This window comes from Apis mellifera, linkage group LG6 (assembly GCF_003254395.2).
Source record: "Apis mellifera strain DH4 linkage group LG6, Amel_HAv3.1, whole genome shotgun sequence".
Classification (NCBI taxonomy): domain Eukaryota; kingdom Metazoa; phylum Arthropoda; class Insecta; order Hymenoptera; family Apidae; genus Apis; species Apis mellifera.
The window spans coordinates 15,793,189-15,812,625 of NC_037643.1; the positions used below are offsets into that span (position 1 = coordinate 15,793,189).

At 27.6% G+C, this 19,437-nt stretch overlaps 1 protein-coding gene and 1 long non-coding RNA gene across 14 annotated transcripts in view; both read right to left on the bottom strand.

The window, feature by feature from the left end:
- LOC413159 (potassium channel subfamily T member 2) overlaps positions 1-19,437 on the bottom strand; it is a 140,251-nt gene that overhangs the window by 43,216 nt on the left and 77,598 nt on the right. The gene's annotated exons all lie outside the window — the stretch shown is intronic.
- On the bottom strand, positions 7,389-10,225 carry LOC100578585. Of its 3 annotated transcripts, none has more exons than XR_412038.3 (3): positions 9,424-10,225; positions 9,003-9,338; positions 7,389-8,589 (listed from the first exon to the last, which is right to left on the bottom strand). It is a non-coding gene; the product is annotated as an uncharacterized LOC100578585 (long non-coding RNA). The 3 variants fall into 3 exon arrangements; XR_120605.4 differs by having other exon boundaries at positions 9,408-10,224; XR_003304885.1 differs by having other exon boundaries at positions 9,526-10,223.

Here is a 19,437-nt window from a genome sequence, read left to right on the forward strand (position 1 = left end):
ATAAATTAATTCGAATCCTTTTTACCGACTGTTTAACCACTAATTGCACGCGATTGTGCATTCGTCAAACTATAGAGAAATGAAAGTAAAAGTTGAATCAAGAGGATTAAGGTATAATTGTTCTTTTTTTTTCCATTACTTTATTATTCTTGTTAAAGTAAATTAAATTCAAAGAGTACAATTTTTGCAATTGTGTTATTTAAATTTTATCGAGATTCTTCAAAAAAATTTTTTTTTTAGGTTATGTTATTTATCTTATGTAATGTTATTAGAATATGAAGAAGTAGGATATATGGAATGAAGATTCGATTCATGTTTTTTTGAAATAAAATAAGGATTGTTGATTGTTGAATTTTTTGTAAAAAAGCGAACATCAGCAATTTCGTTGTAATTATATGGAATAATAGAAATGTATGATCAAACGAATGAATTCAACAGGAGAAATAATACGAGATCAAAAAATTTTCATTTCTAACAAATTACGGTATACCATGAAATAAACTGGTAATAAATTTTGTCTTTCCACCATAATGTTATTTCTCTTGGTAATAAACGTCACGTTGCAACATTAAACCGCACTTCGATTCATCTTTTAAAATAAATTTCGTCCAATATGGAGATATACGGTGTTATTCCTTTTTTTTTTTTTTTTCACTTATTCTTGCATGCAAAATTTACCATGATTTCGAAGACATTCTATGTATTATTAAAAAAAAATTATTATTAAAAACAATAAATAAATTTTTTTTTATATTTTTCATCTTAATCTTTGATCATTTTGGTAAAGCACATTCGAGGAAAAATTTTTAATTTCAAACTCATCAATCTATTCATCTCAGAGAATAAAAAAATATAAATAAATTCGCAAAGGATTAGAAATATACAATATTCTTTCAATATAAGAATTCTCATTTAATATAATATTAATAATTAATAAATAATTTATCAAGAAACAGGAATATTAATTTACATTTACATGTAAAAATAAACATTTGATAAATACATTATTATTAAATAATAATAATATACTTTATTACTGATATAATAATTATAAACTTTTACCTTTAAATATAAGTTAAATTTCCTGTATTTATTGTACATTATTATTTATATATATATAGTTTGTTATTTAATAACAACACAATACAGTGGAATTATTATTAAATAATAAAATGATAAAATAAAGTTAAGCTTCCTGTTCCTGTTTTATATTATACGCATAATTCATCAGCATCAAGATAATCAGATAACGCCTATACACGTCCACGTGTCGTCCACTTTCCTTTCGGCCGGATCCGCGTAATGGATTTTCCACTCGAGGAAGGAAATACTCGTCCGGCCACGGAATTGTACCTCGTTACTCGAACCCGAAACGCCACTCGGACCAATCTGTATAAATTGAGGGGAACGCTCTCTCTCTTTCTCTCTCTTCCCCCTCTTCCTGCTGCTGCTCCTCCTCCCCCCTCCACACCAACCAATCCCCACCCGATCCCTCGAAACTATCGAAAACTTTCCAAATCAAGGATTGAATTTCTCAGATTTCAGGTTGGAAGAAAGTTTTCAGTTATCGATGTGTGTTGTTTATATACGTCACGGAATATTGTAAATTTTCGAAACTTATTCGAAACTTTGGAAAATACGAATTATCGGGAAAAAGTTTTCGATATATATATCGAATATTATTCGAAGGAATTTTTGATTCGAAATCTATCGAACTTTCGAATTCGGAAACGTTAAATTTCGAAGAAAATAGTTTTGAATGTTATGAATTTTTTCGTGTAACGTGTTCGAGATTAATCTTTTTTTTCTTTTTCGTTAATGTGATCCGAGTGTGTTAATGTGAATTCATAACACACTTATAATTCACTTATAAAGAGAGAATATATAAGTCGAAAAGTGATCAGTGGGATTTCATTTTTTTGAAAATTTTATTTTTGAAAACGAAGAGAAATTTTTCAGAATTTGGAGAATTTTTTATTATTCGTTATAATAAAATTAACGTAAAATTTTTTCCATTCCATATTGATATGTTTTTAGAATTGTTAATAGTTATTTAATGATATAATTGAATTGTTTCCACAGCACGATAATCGAAAATTAAAAGTTATATGAAAAAATTCACGTTGATTCTTTTATATTTGATTACATTATCGTTCTGGCAGTGATCCGAGTCAATGATTTCTGAAGCGAAATTAAACGTTCTGGTTACACTTTTATTCCGATTTAAATGAAAATATTTGAAATATTGAATTGATATTCTCGTTTTGTTGAAAGAGTGTCTTTATGATTTTTATGTAATAAAATATTTAATATGTAACACAAAAGAATTTTTAACAAGAAATTTTCTTGTTTTGTTTCCCAAAAGAATAAAAATGATTAAATAAGGATCCAATTCATAAAGCATATAAAACTTTCTCAAATTCTTGAAAAGAACCGTATCTGTTTCAAAACATGAGAATAATAAAATTACACGATACATCGAAAAATACATCGTAAGCTTAAAAATGTCGCATTCTGGGTCACTGCAATACCGATCGATGGTAATGCAGGTAGAGGCGATCGTTTAAACGAGACAGATTGCATAATTCATAAGTCAGTCCGATGCTCCACGGAATCACGCTTGGCTCGAATTTCCTCCAGATGTATAAAAGCATTCGTCAGGTGGCTCGTAAATATCGTGCATGACGCATCGTCCATCGGCTGCGCCCTACCGATCACGAGTTATCGGGGAATCGTTGCTTGATAGAATGGAAAAGACGATCGATATTCGAATTGAATGGAGTTTGTTAATATGCCCCGTCTGCGATTGATCTCATGATTGGTGATTGGTAATTTCTTTTTTTTTTTTGGAGATAGTGATGAAGATATGTATAACATTGATAGACTTTGAATAGAAATGAAGATTTAATCAAGTGATTTTAATTTTATGTAGATAAATTATAGGTGTATACTTGTATGATTACAGACCAGAAATTAGATTCATTATTACTAAGTTTGTTATAGTGACATAATAATTGACATTATAAAATTAAAAGAGCATGCAGAAAAACAATTGAAATGGCTTTGTGTCCCTGGCCTCTAATATCTATTTAGAGCAAAGAATCTATTTATATCTTAAAATCGATCGTTAGAATTGGAAATAGAAATTGATCATTAATTTCCTAGAAAAATGTATGATTATGATCATCTAGAAACTAAAAAAGAAAAAGCTATTAAAATTATAGTAACCACAAATGATAATAAATAAAATTTAAATTTCCACTAATAACTGCAACAATTCTCACAAAATATTACTTATTGACTGAATACAATCTTAAAACAATCAAAAAAGAAAAAAAAAGCTGAATAATCACGTTGAATAACTATATTCTCTTTCCAATAACAAGATTTCACAGTTTACATCATTCATACTCGAAACGAGAACAATGAGACTACCAAACATACCTACCACTCGACTGTCCGCAACTCCACTCCAGATCGCAACATTCTCGACCAGCATCGGTTTAAACGCTCATAATTGCGTCTACGTCTGTTTCGGACAAGCGTTTAATTCCTATCGTCTCGCTAACTATCGTGCGCAAACCATTCTGATTCATTCGAGATATTAAACATGATACATCGATTTATACACATTTATAATACATTTGTGTGATATAATAACTAAAAGAATTTACTTTAAAATTCATGTAAATTAAATTTAAATCTTCGTTTATTTCGTTTATTTTTATTTTGGAAATAATAAACAATAAATTGATTAAAGAATGATTTAAAGATAAATTCAAATTTTTTATTTAAATTTTTTAGTTAGTGAAATTTTGTTTATATGAACGAAAATCCATAATAATTACGTAATACGTGATTTTAATTACGTAATTCGAATAATACGTGATTATTCGAATTTACACATCTATTATTCCGAACGTCATTCCACTTCTATGAACGTTTCCGAATGGCAAAAGCTCGGGTGAGTTCGGTTAACATCGGATAGTCTCGGGCAACGAAGGTCCAATACTGTAGTAGAGGTTCAATCTGAAACCTTCACTCTACTAATTTCGCAGGTTCCGATATTGTTCTCAGTATTATTTAGGCAGCCAAGAACATTAGTCGAACAGGTCCAATTGGATTAAAATTTGAAATCTTCACTTCAATAATTTCATAGGTTTCAACTTTGTAGTAGATCTAATAGGACATAAAGTCTCAAGTCTCCACTAGTTTCAGAGATCCAAGCTTCGCTTTCAACCTTATCTATAAGCAATCAAGTTTTGTTCTCAACATTGAACTAGACAATAGGATTTAATTATAAATCTCCACTTTACGATTTTCACAATTCCTAGCTTTGTTTTCAATAATATTTACAAACAATTGAAAGTACTAGTCAATCCAGTAACTTCAATATAACCTAAAATTTACAACTTTCATTCTATTATTAATTTCGTCCTAATTTTTTTTTAATGATAATTGATAATAACAGATTCAAAACTTAACAAATTTGAATTCAATATTAAAATAACACTTTATAATATCTATGCAAATTTAACTTTTAATCTTCCATTTAACGTGTCTCTTCTAAACCTTCATTCTTTCAAAACAAAGTACACTCCTGCGTATCGCACAATTCTCTTCTCGTGATCCGGATTCCAACGTGTCGTCCGTAACTGATTAATCCACGACGCGAATGCGAATCGGAAGCAGTGCTTTCAAGACAAGACGAACACGAAGTTTCGACTTGTGACGTCCCATCTATCCACTGATGGCGTGGCTTATGCACCGGTTCGCGTGATGTCGTTTCGTATACATCGTTCCTTTACCTCGAGGGCATTAGCAATCGTTAGTACGACGGGTTTACGGCCCGTTACGTGCAACGTTGGAGAAAGCTGGGCTATTACCGCAACGTTGCACGAAACCTTTTTTCCTTTGTTATGGCTCGTTCCTTGCCCTCGCAAAAACAGAGAATAAAAACAATGCGAAACGATAAGTCGAAAAATCAAGAATCATTGTAAATTATTTTTGGAAAAAAAAAAATTGGGCAATGATTTTTAAGATTTTTAAGCGTTTTTAATAAGATTTGGAGAATTGAAGGTAATTTAATTGGAGATTTCATTAACCTTTCATCGATAATTTTTTAATTGAAAAATTGAGCAATGATTTTTGATAAGATTTGGAAAGCTGAAGAAAATCTTCAATCTAGCATCATTTCTTATTGTTTAGAAATTTAAAAAAGTATAAAGGAAAAATTTTGAGATACTTAATATTTTTTTATTAGTTTCCAATTTAATGTAAAAATGATATTTCAGTTTCAAATATCATGTTCAAATCTTTTTGTAATAAAAAAATATTGAAATATGGATATACAAAGAAAACACATAATAATTAATATATATAAATATATATAATAATAATAATTAATAAATATTATCATTAAATGAAATTGAGAATTTTGTGTGATTCTAATTTTTTAAACAAGATAATTTTTTTGTAAAAAATATAATTCAGAATTAATTTTATGATATATTTGTTAATAAATATCTGAATATACTTAAATATCAGTATTTTATTCTTATTGTGTTTCATTATTCTTATTATTAAAATTCTGTTTACTTCTAAAACTGCAAATTCCATGTATGTATATTTTATAAATATCTGTATTCATTATTTAACCATTTTAAATAAAGCAACAGGTGGTTTATTACAAATTAATACGTATGAAATATCGATATCATTTTCTTGAAGACGCATAAATATTATTAATTAAAAGATTAAAAAAAAATTAAAATTAAATTGGAATATCTATATCTATTAATAAATGAGAATCATATTAATATATGCTATATTATATACTTTTTCAGAGATTAATAATAGTAGATATTAATGAAATATCTATTTTATTGTCAATTAATATCTCATTATTTTGAAATCCTCCAAGAATTTCAATCTATTTTATTGGATTCGCTTCGACAATTCATCGATGTGCTGTCACCTATAAACAAATATTTCTTATTATCGTCTCTTTTTTTAATTAAAATATTTATCAAACTATGAATAATAATATGTATATATTAATAAAACTGGTAAATTTAATTTTTAAAATTAAGCTAAATTGAAAAAAATTCCACTAGCAAACAATTTTTCGAAATTATGAAATTCTAACCTAACTTTTCGCCAAAACTCATTAATCTTTAAAACAAAATATCTAATCCAAATATTTAACCAATAAAACGAGAATTCGCAAAAAATTTAAAAACATGAAAAAAACAATTTTCAAATATTCGTAAAAATATTTATCCATAAATATTTATTCAAAAATATTTATGCCTTGATTTCGTGCAAATAGAGATAAATGAACTGTTATCCGGTTGAAATCACCGAATACACATGACAGAATATCCAGTTAACCAATTAAAAACGGTCAACGCACAAAGAAACGAAAAATATCTGCGTGGTTTTTGATGATTAAATTAAACTGAATTTACTCGTTTCAATCGTTCGCACGATTCGCCGGTTGAAACGCAGCCAGGCGTCAAATTGAGCTCGTCAAAATTTTACACGCGCGAAAGAATCACAAAAATCATACTGGTATTCATATCAAATCATAGTAGAGTAGATAAATATTGGAAATAGTAATAGTTCGAGTTTGGATAGATGTAGACAGATGTGCTAAAAAATGTAGACCTCTGATGGTAATATGGCTCTCTGTGGATAATATAGTCATCTCGTAATTTTAATTAAATTGTAATAAGTAGATTATAATAAAGATATTTAATAAAATTAATAAACTAAAATTTATTATTTATTAAATTTATATGTGGAAATATACAATTGATTATAAATAGATAGTGTTTTATTTTTGCTAATAAGACGTTTGACATAACCTCAAAAATGTTTTTTAAAAAAAAATTTATTTAAATTAGACGAGTTAAAGTTTATGTTATGTTGTAATATATAATGAAAGATATGTATATTTATTGATAAAAATTTTTAATCGTTAATATTTTTTAAAATTTTCGTCCGTATGTACTGAAACATTTCATAATAAAGAGAAATATGTCTCTCGATGGAAAAAAAAATTAAAAATTCTCAAAAAAAAAGAAGAGAGAGAAAGAAATAAATAAAAATTTCATACATTATATAAAAGTAAATTAAAGTAATTTTAACTTTTTTAAATATTTGATATATTAAAAAAGAATTTTATAAAAAAATGAAAGTTGTAAGCAATATCAAAGAGAAATATTTTGTTAAAATAAATTCTAAAATAAATGGATAATAACACAAAATTGCATACGTAAAATATGCAAAATATGATAAAATTAAATATAAACACAGACTACATGGCAGAAAGCTAGAGAGAACAGTAAACACTTTTAAAAATATTACAGCATTAAAAGAATTATATTCCAATAGAAAAATTTTATATGTTACAATTTTAATTAATAAAATCAAGTATTCAAGTGGAGATCATTCCAGAATGACAATTCGCCAACAACAATAACAACAATAATAATAATAATAATAATATTTTATATTTGAGTTATTTCTTATAGAATTAAAATATTTTACTTTCTATATATAAATATATATGTATATAATTTAATCAAAATTAACCATCTTAAATGATTCGACAATTGCTAACTGTCATTGAATATTTGACACACAGATATATACTTCATTTATAATCTACAGCAAAAAGCGTAACAGAACGAAAAGCGACACGAGTCGACATATAGGAACTCGCACGTTTAATTTTTTAATATGTGATTATTTTCTTTCACGTATGCTTATTCATAACCTGTCTCGTACGAGTTAATTATATATCGTGTGTCTTCGAATTCTATGAATAGAATCTATAGCATAGACATTATCGATATAGATAAATAAAACTCGGCAACCTTGCACCGCATTGACCGATTTGTAATTTCACCACGAACTTTGGTCGCGCTCTCTTTTGCCACGTTCTCTTCTATTCTTAGAATCTCTATTACGTTTCAATAAGAAACGGATAATTTACTCTGTCGTGTCGTTTCATACCGCGAACTCATTTTTACGTGGCATTAGCCTATTCGATAAGAAGCGAATTTAATATCTATTCCGAGAAAAAAAGCACAACGTACATGCCTTAATCGAATAATGCGAAAGCAACGTCGAATTTCATTAAAATTTGAAGAAGTTTAAATTGCTCTAATTCCGAAGATAATAATTTTCGATCAACGAATGAGAGATCATTAGAAGCGCAGAATCTTATCCTTCAAAATGTATTTTCATTTATCTCGATATTATTTCCAGTTCTTAAGATATCACCCTGTAAAAAGAAAAGTAATTTTTGATCATTCGCTTTCTCTTTAGAAGTCAACTAAACTCTATTAAAATTAGAAAAAGTTTAAACAACTATAACTCCGAGGATAGTTATTTCCCATCAATGAGCGAGAGATTGTTATAAGCAGGAAATCTTGCTCTTCAAAACGCATTTTCATTTATCCCAATACGATTTCTAGTTCTCCAGATATCGTCGCGTAAACGAAAAGGTAATTTTCAATCGCTTATTATCTCCGTCCTTGTTATTTATTCGGATTTCTCGCTCATACTTATTCCATTAACCTATACAAAACAAATGAGAGACGTAATTTCTGGAAGAACGTAATATTCATTTCTAGGATAAAACGGAGAATTAAATTCACTGTGTTTATTGAAACTAAAATTAATTGTATTTTTAAATCAGGTATCGAGAAAAATTAATAGAAAAATTAATAGAATATGCAAAATTTTAAACTTCGTACTTAAAGATAAATAAATAACTCTTTTCTTGATAATTTCATTATATAATATTCTAAATAATTAATAAATTATTATTCAAATCAATTGTTGATAGTCTGATTAAAAAAATACAATTCTGCCTGGAATTTTTACAGTTTTATTAAATTGTATTCGTTAAATTCAATTTAATAAATTTTCCATTTGTATGGTAAACGATTATTTTTATAAAAAAAATTTTCTTCAATTAAAAACTTTACCTGAATAAATTATACTGGAATTATGTATATTTAAGAAGTCAATCTCTCACTCTTATTCGATTTCAATAAAGAAACGAAATGAGGAAATTTTTCTCTGTATTTATTAATTGAAGTTAACAGAGTTAAATAACGTGATAAAGGGGAACGAGGATTCGATGGACCAATTTTATTCAAAAGATTATTCTTATTCCTATCTCGAAACTCTGACCCAGTATTCAAATGTCAAGGGTTTTTCGATATTGCAATACGTGTAACGATAGTATTCACCATCTTTTTTTTTTGTTGGTTTTGATTTTGTGATCTAATATTTGAGATAATACAGTATTGAATTCGATCCTGTATGAAGAGATAAAAATTGTTAAGTATGAATGTTGCCAACTTTTAAAAATTAAAATAAAATATTACCGAAAAATTTATTCACTTTCAACAACAATCAATTGTTTTATTAAAAATTAAAAATCCTTAGAAGCCTTAAATCCTATAATAATAATTCATAAAACATTCCACAACGTTTAATTCTTACAAAAGTTGGAAATCCTTTAATATCACGGCAATCACAATTAAAATTTGGTAAATTTCCAAACGATTCTCCTTAAAATCCATTTTCAATCACAATATTTAATGTAATAAAATATAACAAAAATTATAATCAATTCAATTTAGAATCCTTTTTTCAATTTTTCAATTTTGCACATTTTTTTTCCACTTTTTTCCGTCACACGTGTTACAACACTGGCTCGTGTCGCCATTTCCCCACGAAACAACTAGAAAAATAACAGCGCGTTATCTTGATTGTGGCATCTGCGCGATCATTGCACGAAGAAGGGTGGAAAAATGCAGAGCATTGGCTGGTTGGATGGATGCGTGCGATGGCATTGGCTGGCTGGATGTGATCCGTGCGATGGCATTGGCTCGTGAGCAAATAATTAGATGGTGAGTGAATGTGTTATGTCGAAAGTGTTACACAACGCCTCGTTGTAATTAAGATAATACATTTTCTGTGTTATTGCAAAATATTTACACGTATGTACATACCTAATCCTTAAATGAAATGCATCGAGAAACGATAGAGGAGGTATTACAGGGTTGATGATGATGAATAATTTATGGAGATCAATGTTGATAATGGAAGTTTCAATAATTCTTTTGCACAAAATTTGAACTTTGGTATTTGAACTTTGGTATTTCTGGAGATGTTAATGTGGATTTTTATTATTTAAGAAATAAATTGTTTCGCAAAGATTTTCGAGAGAACTTAATAATTTCTTTCTGAAATTATTAAACTTTATGAAGAAGCCAATATTAATATCTTATTATTTTCGAAATAATTATTTTACAAAGATTTTTGGAATTTAATATTTTCCAAAACCAAATTTCTTTTTTATATTTATATTTTACAATTTATTGCAGGCTCAAATTGTCTTGAAGAAAATTTGAATGAAACGAAAGAGAGAAGAAGACATTTGAAAAAATGTGACGAATCAACTTAATCAATTTAAAAGTGGATAAATAGCCATGAGGAATTTCATATAAAAATGAAGGAAATGGAATACTTTGTCAACGTAACTGGCAGATATTTATTTTAAATGAGCTGCTGAGATAATCTGTAAATTTTTTATTACGTTTTAAAAAATCCCTTCGAATATGATTTCTTTTTATTTTTTTTTCATCAATTATATTACAATTATGTTATGAATTTAATATCTTGTCTCTAAATTTCAATTATTTTTTATACGAAAAATAAATTCTTTCCAATAATTATACCATTCTCTATACTATCACTACTATCATTTATATTTATATTATTATTATATTATTTACATATTTACTATATTTATTTTATCATACTATCTCTTACTATTATTATTCGTCAATTTTTATCCTTATCCTTCCTTGTCGGCGAAAAATGATCGATATCGAAATATTCCAATACAGTGACATTCCATAGAAATGCACCATTTGAATGATCGAAGCTTTCACATCTCGAAAATATGTGTACACCGCACGAAAATATCGTAAGCGAGGCAAAAAAATGTTTTTTTGCCTCTTTGATCGATCACACATGCTAGACTTTATACCTTTCTGTGCCGATATCGAGATAGGATACATATACGTGTGTGCAACATTGAAAATGTTTTGTGAGCAGAGACTAACGTGACAAACGTGACGTTTGAATAATACAGGTTATGTACGCTTGACGATAATCGAATAGTTCTTTGAAAGATATTAAAATTAAAATGAGCGTTGAAAGAGAAGGAACTTTCGAAGATAAGAATTAATTATTTATTTATTTATTTTTTTAGTTTATTTATTTTACAATCAAAAAAGTTACTAGCAATTTAAAATGTTTTAAAGCGAGTTTGCAACGTGATCGACGATTGATTGTTCCGTTTTTATTTTTTATTTTATTTCGATTGTTGACGGCGATATAACTGTGGTAAAAACAATCATTCTATAAAATGTATATGAAAATATTTCCTGAAAATCTTTTAGTTAAATTCTTTCTTTTTTTTTTTTTAAATTCCATCCAGATTTTTTTTGTAATGTTAAATATTTGTATATAAATTATGTTTTAATTAACATATTATCTACTTACTAGTTGTTTCTTTTTTCTTTTTCTATGTTTTTAATATAACTATTTGCGCTTGCAATTTTATTTTTAATACTGAATTAAAATTCCGAATTATTTATTAATATTATTTCCTACAATTATTTATTTTCATAATTTTCTAATGATATCTCGATTAAATTTACATTTTACTTACTTCAAAACCACCAGGTAAATATTCTTAATACAATTTCACGTGCGATATATCTTTTTTAGTCCATGTCTCAAGCGAATTCACGTAACCCCGGATGATTATATTAAAATTAATTGCACGCGACTGTCTTTCGAACAAATAGTATACACATAGTATACACAGTGTACATTATGATCTGGAGATTTCAATTTTCAAGAGAATTCAAGCTTAGTTTACCAGTCAATAGTCTTTTGAATCGATAAAATTGTATGTACATATCATCCACTATGTATTGAAATTAAGAGTCTTCGATCGACTAGGTTAGGTTATTTCGTATGCGTGCATTTATACAAAATTTTCATTTAAAAAAAAAAAATGAATAAATCGGTTTCTTCAATTCTATTTTTGTTATTTGTTGATTTTTGTCGAATTTTTTTTATAATTCTTTGACGAGATATTTGTGAATTGAAATCGAAATTATTTTTTTTTTTTATATCAATGATTTTATATCTATATTAAAAATGTATAATTAAATTATAATAAAAAATATATAATAAATAATAATAAATATAAATAAATATATAATTATTGTGGATAAATGTTGATGAAGCGTTAAGTTGTACAGGAAAAGGAATTATTAAATCTCGTCTCGGTCGAATTTGTAAATTACACGATGGATTAAATCCTTAATAAATCCGCTTTATAAATTTTACAGACAATCATTTATTCGAAATTCTTTTTCCAAATAATTGAATAATTCAAACTTTTCGAACATTAATTTCCGAAGGAATCTTCAGTTAAGTTAAAAATTTTCCCGATTTTTCAAATTAAAATAAAAGTGTAGATTAATTATATACATTTTCATACTTACGTTTTCCAAATAGCTCGATTAAATTTCGAAATACAAATCAATCATGTAACATGATTAAATTTCAATCACCTATTAAAATCGAATTAATTAAATTTCAATTTCTCGTGCTTGTAGAGTAAAGGAGCATGAGAAATATTGTCGAAAGGTCAAATATAAGATTATTTCAATATATACACGTAAGAGGATAAACGTAAGAACAAATGTAATTAAAATGATTATTAAAGTTTTATGAAACCAGTGATAACACGCGTGGGAGTAACACGTTTATCATTCGTCAAACCGATATTTCACTTTAACACCAATTGTAAAATTTACGAGGCTATCCATTTATTCGTGAATCTCATGTTGTTCAAATGAATGCAAACAAAGAATGATTTCGATCCGACATGTCTGTAAAAAGATACGAGGTGAACAAAATTAGAATAATTTTGAAAAATGAAGTGTCATCTTTTCTAATAGACAGATCAAGATACATAACCTGGACTTATTCAATATTTTTATTTAAAATTGTAAAAGGCATGTATATTATAATTTTGACAATCATATTTTTTTTTAATAGAAAAAATTTGTTTAAAAAGTTTTTGTCTATTAAATAAATATAAGAATAAATACTTTAATATTTATATCAAATTTAATTTCATTTTAATTAAATTTATAAATAAATTTTCCAATTTTCAGATTAGAATTTCTAACCTCAATCTAACCTTTCAAGGAATGACTGAAAGATAGAGCAGAGTTAGAAAAATCTGAAAAAAAAAAACACTCATAAAAATTTATAACGCCGCTTTTCTAGTACTTTTATCGATAAAAAGAACTTGAATGTCCATTGAGGAGAATAAAGATGCCGAGGATGAGAATTAGACTCGAACTGCATGGACGACATTTACATCGATTGCAGAAGTTGGAAGGTGTGACGAGGTAACTAGGAGCGTTTAACTTAGTTATCAAGCGGTGTGTGTAGCTTCAGTTTCCCTCTATCATTCGTTTCCTCTTTGTTAGTGGCCATTCGTGACCAGTGTATCACCGTCCTGCGGTTACGAATCAATATTGTCGACCTCCACCGCGTTGACACCACGTGTCTTCGCAATCGGTTGCTCGAATACTGACCGCATTCACATCTATGCAACAACTTCATCGCGCGTCGTATCTGGGCTATTGAAGCGACCTCTTGCGATTATGTGTAACATGAATCGGTTATTATTTCGTTGCGTCGATAATTGTCTCGCGTTCGGTGAAAATAACGCTAAATAGAAATGAAATTGTAAAGTCGATTGTAAAAAGTCGATTATAGAAATTTACAAAAGTGGAATTGATCAGAATAATAAAATAAAATTTATGTAGAAATTTTTTTTTTTTTTTTTTTTAATTTTTCTATTAAATCTTATGAACACGTATCATTAGAATGAAACAAATCGACGATTGCGAGATAAAATGTTAATTTGAGGTCACTTGTACATGCTTGTTTTATGGTCACAGGGACTCAACTGAAACTGGCGAGGTCTATTCTAAAATTAGACATAGTCGCCTCATCTTTTGTAATGACTCTCATCATGTTGAGAGCTCTTTAGCTGTACAAATATATATAGAACTAGGATTTTCTCCATATCTCTACATGTACGAATATCATATGTTTCTAAGATTTTTAATTCCTGGAAATACTCGTTAAATTATTAGATTATTCAAAAAAAAAAAAAAAAAATCGAAAAAAAAAAGAATTGAAATACAATAGAATAAAATTAATCACGATATATAATTTTGGTTTTCTATATTAATGAATTTTTTAATAGGTTTTTTTTATTATCGCATATAAATTTTCATGAATGTGATGAGATTACAAATTTAACATTTTTTAAATTTTTATCACAATTGAATAAAAATTTATAGATATAGATATTTATATAATATATAAAAAATTTCTAATGTTCAGATAATAGAACTATAGAGATTTCTGCTGCACTATAATTATATACTTTTTAATTTTGTATTTTAATTACACCCTGGAATAATTCCAATACATTCTTAATATATGTTATCATTCATATTATAATATAAAACTCTCTCTTTAAACAAATATAAAAAAATAAAAAATCATTATCAGAAATATTTTGGACATGAATTCTAGAAAAAGTTAGTTGGGAAAACATAGATTCAATTCTATTTTGCTGAGAGTAGTAAAGAAAGAATAAGAATTGGTTTTAAATTTTCAGAGCCAATATTCTGACGTCATACAGATTTGGAGGTGGAGAGAGGAGAAACTAACTATGGAGACACAGATCTAATCGACAATCCCCACTTAGCCTGACTTTTCCCCTCTACTATTCCTAAATCAGAGTGTGACGTCAGACTCTAAAAGTCTGGAATCTCCGTCGATAATCCTGCATGCAAGATAAAATAAAATACAAGAGGCAACAAACTTACGAATTCTGTGTGGATCGAGCAAGTAAGAAAGAAACGTTTTCTCGACTGGATGCACCACCTCACACTCCTGAGAATTACTTTTCTAACAGATTAATTGCGTTTCAGTTACCACGGGTCCCGTAAAGTCAACGTGATCGACTTCCGCCAAGTAGTGGTTCGTTCCCATGGCGAAGATTCCTACCAAGCTTTTGTTCGCGCGGAGAAAGAAAAAAAAAGATATATGATGGAAAGAGATCGTAGATATACAAAGTGATATGGTGATCGTTTCAGAGATGATTTAAATAAGAATAAAAAATGATTGTAAATGCATTACATAAATATATTTCATATGTGACACAAAAAAAAAGCATAAAAATAAAAATGTTCAAAAATTTAAATGTGTGAATGTATTGCGTGTATATTTGAAAAGTGATGTAATTTATAAAAGTGTTTTAAAGAAAATTAAGAATTGTTTGTAAGCTTATAAAAATGAAAATATAGTAAAACTTTGAACTTTTTTTTCATTGTTTAAATTTAAAAATTATCCTACTATTAGATCTTTTCTAAAGAAAAAGAAAGATAAACAAATAGAGATAATAAAAGAAAAAATATGCTTATGCATTTTTTATGCTTTATATATATATAAATTTTAATGTTTCATTAAAATCAGAATTTTTCAATTATCTAAATTTTTCTATAAAAATTTTTTCCATAAAAAAACTTGTTCAAATACTTTCATGAGTCTCTATAAGCTTATACCGATTTTTTTTTTGTATAAACCATCTTAAACCATTCTCGAAACTTCTTACATGTAACAGGATATCCTATATAACCAGACTAAAGAAAAAGAAAGACAGAGATAGATAGATAGGAGGTGGTAAGAGAGAAAGATGGCTTCGGTAATTTACTGAAGGAATTTAGACGTCACATGTCACTAGCACGAAGCCAACCGGTAAAGTTGCTCTCCTTGTAGCTGGTGGGCACGTCGAAAGGACGTTTGATCGCTCGAGTGGCTGTCGAGATTCTTGTTTCCCTTGTATCGACGTTGATCCAACGAGCAAATAACTTCCGGGCTAGAGACAAGCGTTGCCCTCTCCTCTCGTTCATATTTATACGATATTCCATGGAATTTCATTGTGCTTTGATACGTAGCAGATATATTTAGATTTTTCTGTCTTCTTTTGTATGTTTTTGATTAAAGACGCCCTTAACCTCTTTGATGGAAAATCACTTTTGTGTGTGATATTACTTAAAAAAATGTTATTCGATTTATGGTGTTTAACAATTGAGAGATAAAGAAAAATAAATAGAAAATTCTGAAATACTTAGTATTTTATTAAATTAATTATAAATTATGAATGGTGGATTTTTATACACGTTTTTTGAAGAAGAATTTGATAAATTCATTTGATTTTTTTATTTTACTTTATACGATATTTAAAAAATAATATTTTGATAGTTTTAACTTGGATAAAAAATTATAATATCAAAAACAGAGTTTGCAAAACGTGAATTTCGATTTAGAATTGAAATAAATTTTATCGATATTCCTTGATATACATTCGAAAGTGAAATGATATAAAAGTGAATACTCTTCCACCTCTTTTAAATTTATATTCACGATTTCCATTTATATTCAATTCTCGTTTAAAAACCATTTCGAAGATAATTCAAAAAGCCTCTTAATATTTCCAATTGTTTCGACCATTTGTTCCGACACTGATTCGCGTATTATCCTCGTTAGAATAAAATTCACAAGATGAACGATTGAGAAAACGAAGAAAAAATTCTGCGACTTAATTTCGCATCCCGAACGCCCTCTTTTCGAGAAAGAAAATGAACTTACCGGCTGTATTCTGGAAACAAAGGAAACCAGGCTCATCTAGAGATCCAACCGTTTTATCGTACACGTTGCACTTGACGTTTATGCGTTCCCTGTCATCGTATAAATTTTTATGAAAATGCATTTCCTTCCCTTCCTTGTGAAACTTTATTGTGCGCAATCTTCGCTTAAATCTTCTCCTTATTGTTATTGCTCTCTGTTTTTTTCTTAAATAAAAGTAAATAGTCCGACCAAATACCGAAGTTTCCTAACGATTAGGTTAGAAAACTTTTATAGTGAGATTTTAAATTTTACTTGTATTTTTACATAATTCAAGAATAAAATTTTGTCGAAAAAGATAATATAAAATTTTTGAATTTGTTTATATTGAGATACGACGAAAAAAAATGTGAATTTAAATTCGTAAGCACGGTTACTCGCAAAACTGTATGAAGAAAAGAGCAACCATTTAAGATCATAAATTCTGATATTTTCAGTTCAAGAATTTTATCTCCGATATCGAATTTTAATTTAATTCTTGAAAATATTTTTTCTTGTATTTTTTATAAATATAAAATTTTGATTTTTTTAAATATTCCTAATCTATTTTATTCCTCCTAAATTAATTTTCGTACGAAATTAATAAATATTTTTTTACAAATCAAAATATGTCTCAATTTTTTAAAACTGTTTTCAATCGAATAAAAATTAATTTATTATAAAACACAATCTATTTTAACCTCTTACATATAATTTGATATCGTATATATTTCTCCATTTAGAAGGATATCGATATATGTATCCGATCCAATCGCGTGTATTTCTAAAAGGAAATAAAATTGCCGATAAATAGAAATTCCGAACGAACAATTTGACCGAGAGTGTCAATTGTCTGTTAGGGTTTGCAATAGTTGGGACCAGTTTGCGATCAGACAGCCGATGTATGATCGGTCAAAACTTATTTCCCTCGGGTGCCATGATTCGATTCGACTCGACTCGATTCGACTCGAAGAGAAGAGATGGCACTGTTTCGCTCGCCTTACTTCAGTACTCTTTATGTGTTTCTCTGTCTCGTTCCTTTACACGGAGGCATCAATCTGGAAAAATCCTGCGTGTCTCGCGAGATCGAACTTTCGGAAAAATATATCGACTCTCGATTATTTCTTCGATATTGTGCTTAAAAATTAATTTTAAGCGAGTTATTTTAAAATTACAATTTTTAACGATTATATTATTTTTTTTATTTCTTTTTATAATTAAAATAGGATAAATAAAAAAATTCAGAAATAGGATAAATTTTAATAAATTATTAAAATTAATAAATAAATTCATTTTAATAAATTACATTAATTTATTAGTTACATGATAATTATATTTGAATGAAAAAAATTATTAACAACGAAATTGTTAATTTTTCAGAAAAATTCAACTGCCATCATAATTTAATTCAATTTTACAGTAATATATATCTAAATATGTCGCAATTAAAAAATAAAATAAAATTACACAGTTTATATATTTTTCTTTTCAATTTCAATTGTGACAGAATATCATCAAAAAATACTTACTCAAAACAAAATTTTTTAAATTTCCATTTTCAATGACAAACGTAATTCGCGTTTCAAGCCTTTACCCAAAAAATCGAATTTCACCAGCTTCGAAGACAACATCAAATTCAAGGAAGAGCACCAGCTAAACGCATTAAAGTTTACAAAATTATTAAAATTTCCATCCTACAACGACGCATCCTGAGCACTCGCATATGGGCGATTTTCGCGAAGTAACCAAGGAAGGGGATGAAAACTAAATTTGTTACAGCTGAAAAGCGAATTTCCCCGAGATTTTCCGGAAACTGTGTTCACCCGTTTCCGGACGTGATCGCGAAATGGCTCGATATCGTGAAAATATTTCCAGCATTAAAAATCTCGAGAATGAACTTCTGAAATTTTAGAATTCTTTTATAATTTTTTTCAATTTTTTTTTTTATGGATTTATCTACGCGCGGTGATTTGTCGGGCGATTGTTTCGGGATAAAAATTTTTTTTAAATAAAAAAAGATAACGAGCGATTTTTCGAAGATTGTGTTGTGGAGGAAATAATACTTCATCGATAGTTATTGTTTTTGGGAAGGATTTAAATTTTTTGATTGCTTCCGGTTTTCGGGAATAATCGATGGAATTTCTGTGGTTTTATCATTAATTGAAATATAATGAATATATGATAGTATAGTATTAATTTATTTAATTTATGAATTGTATAATTTATTAAATATTTTATATTTAATGTACAATAGTAATTAATGAAATTTGGTAATTAATCATTTATAGATATCATATATTTAATTGTAGAATTCGTTATTTATTCTTCAATAATTTATATCATTTATAATTTCAAAAGTAGAAATATTTATAAGATTTATATTTACCTCGCTGAATTTTAATATTATTTCTGATATTAAAAATAATTTAATAATCCAAATAAAATAACATCAACAAGAAGTTAAATATTTTCATTTAATTCGGAAGTATTCAAACTAATGCGAAATTATTTCTTTTCAAATAATCTTAAGATCTTTTGAAACGAAGTCTTTCACGTTTATGGAAT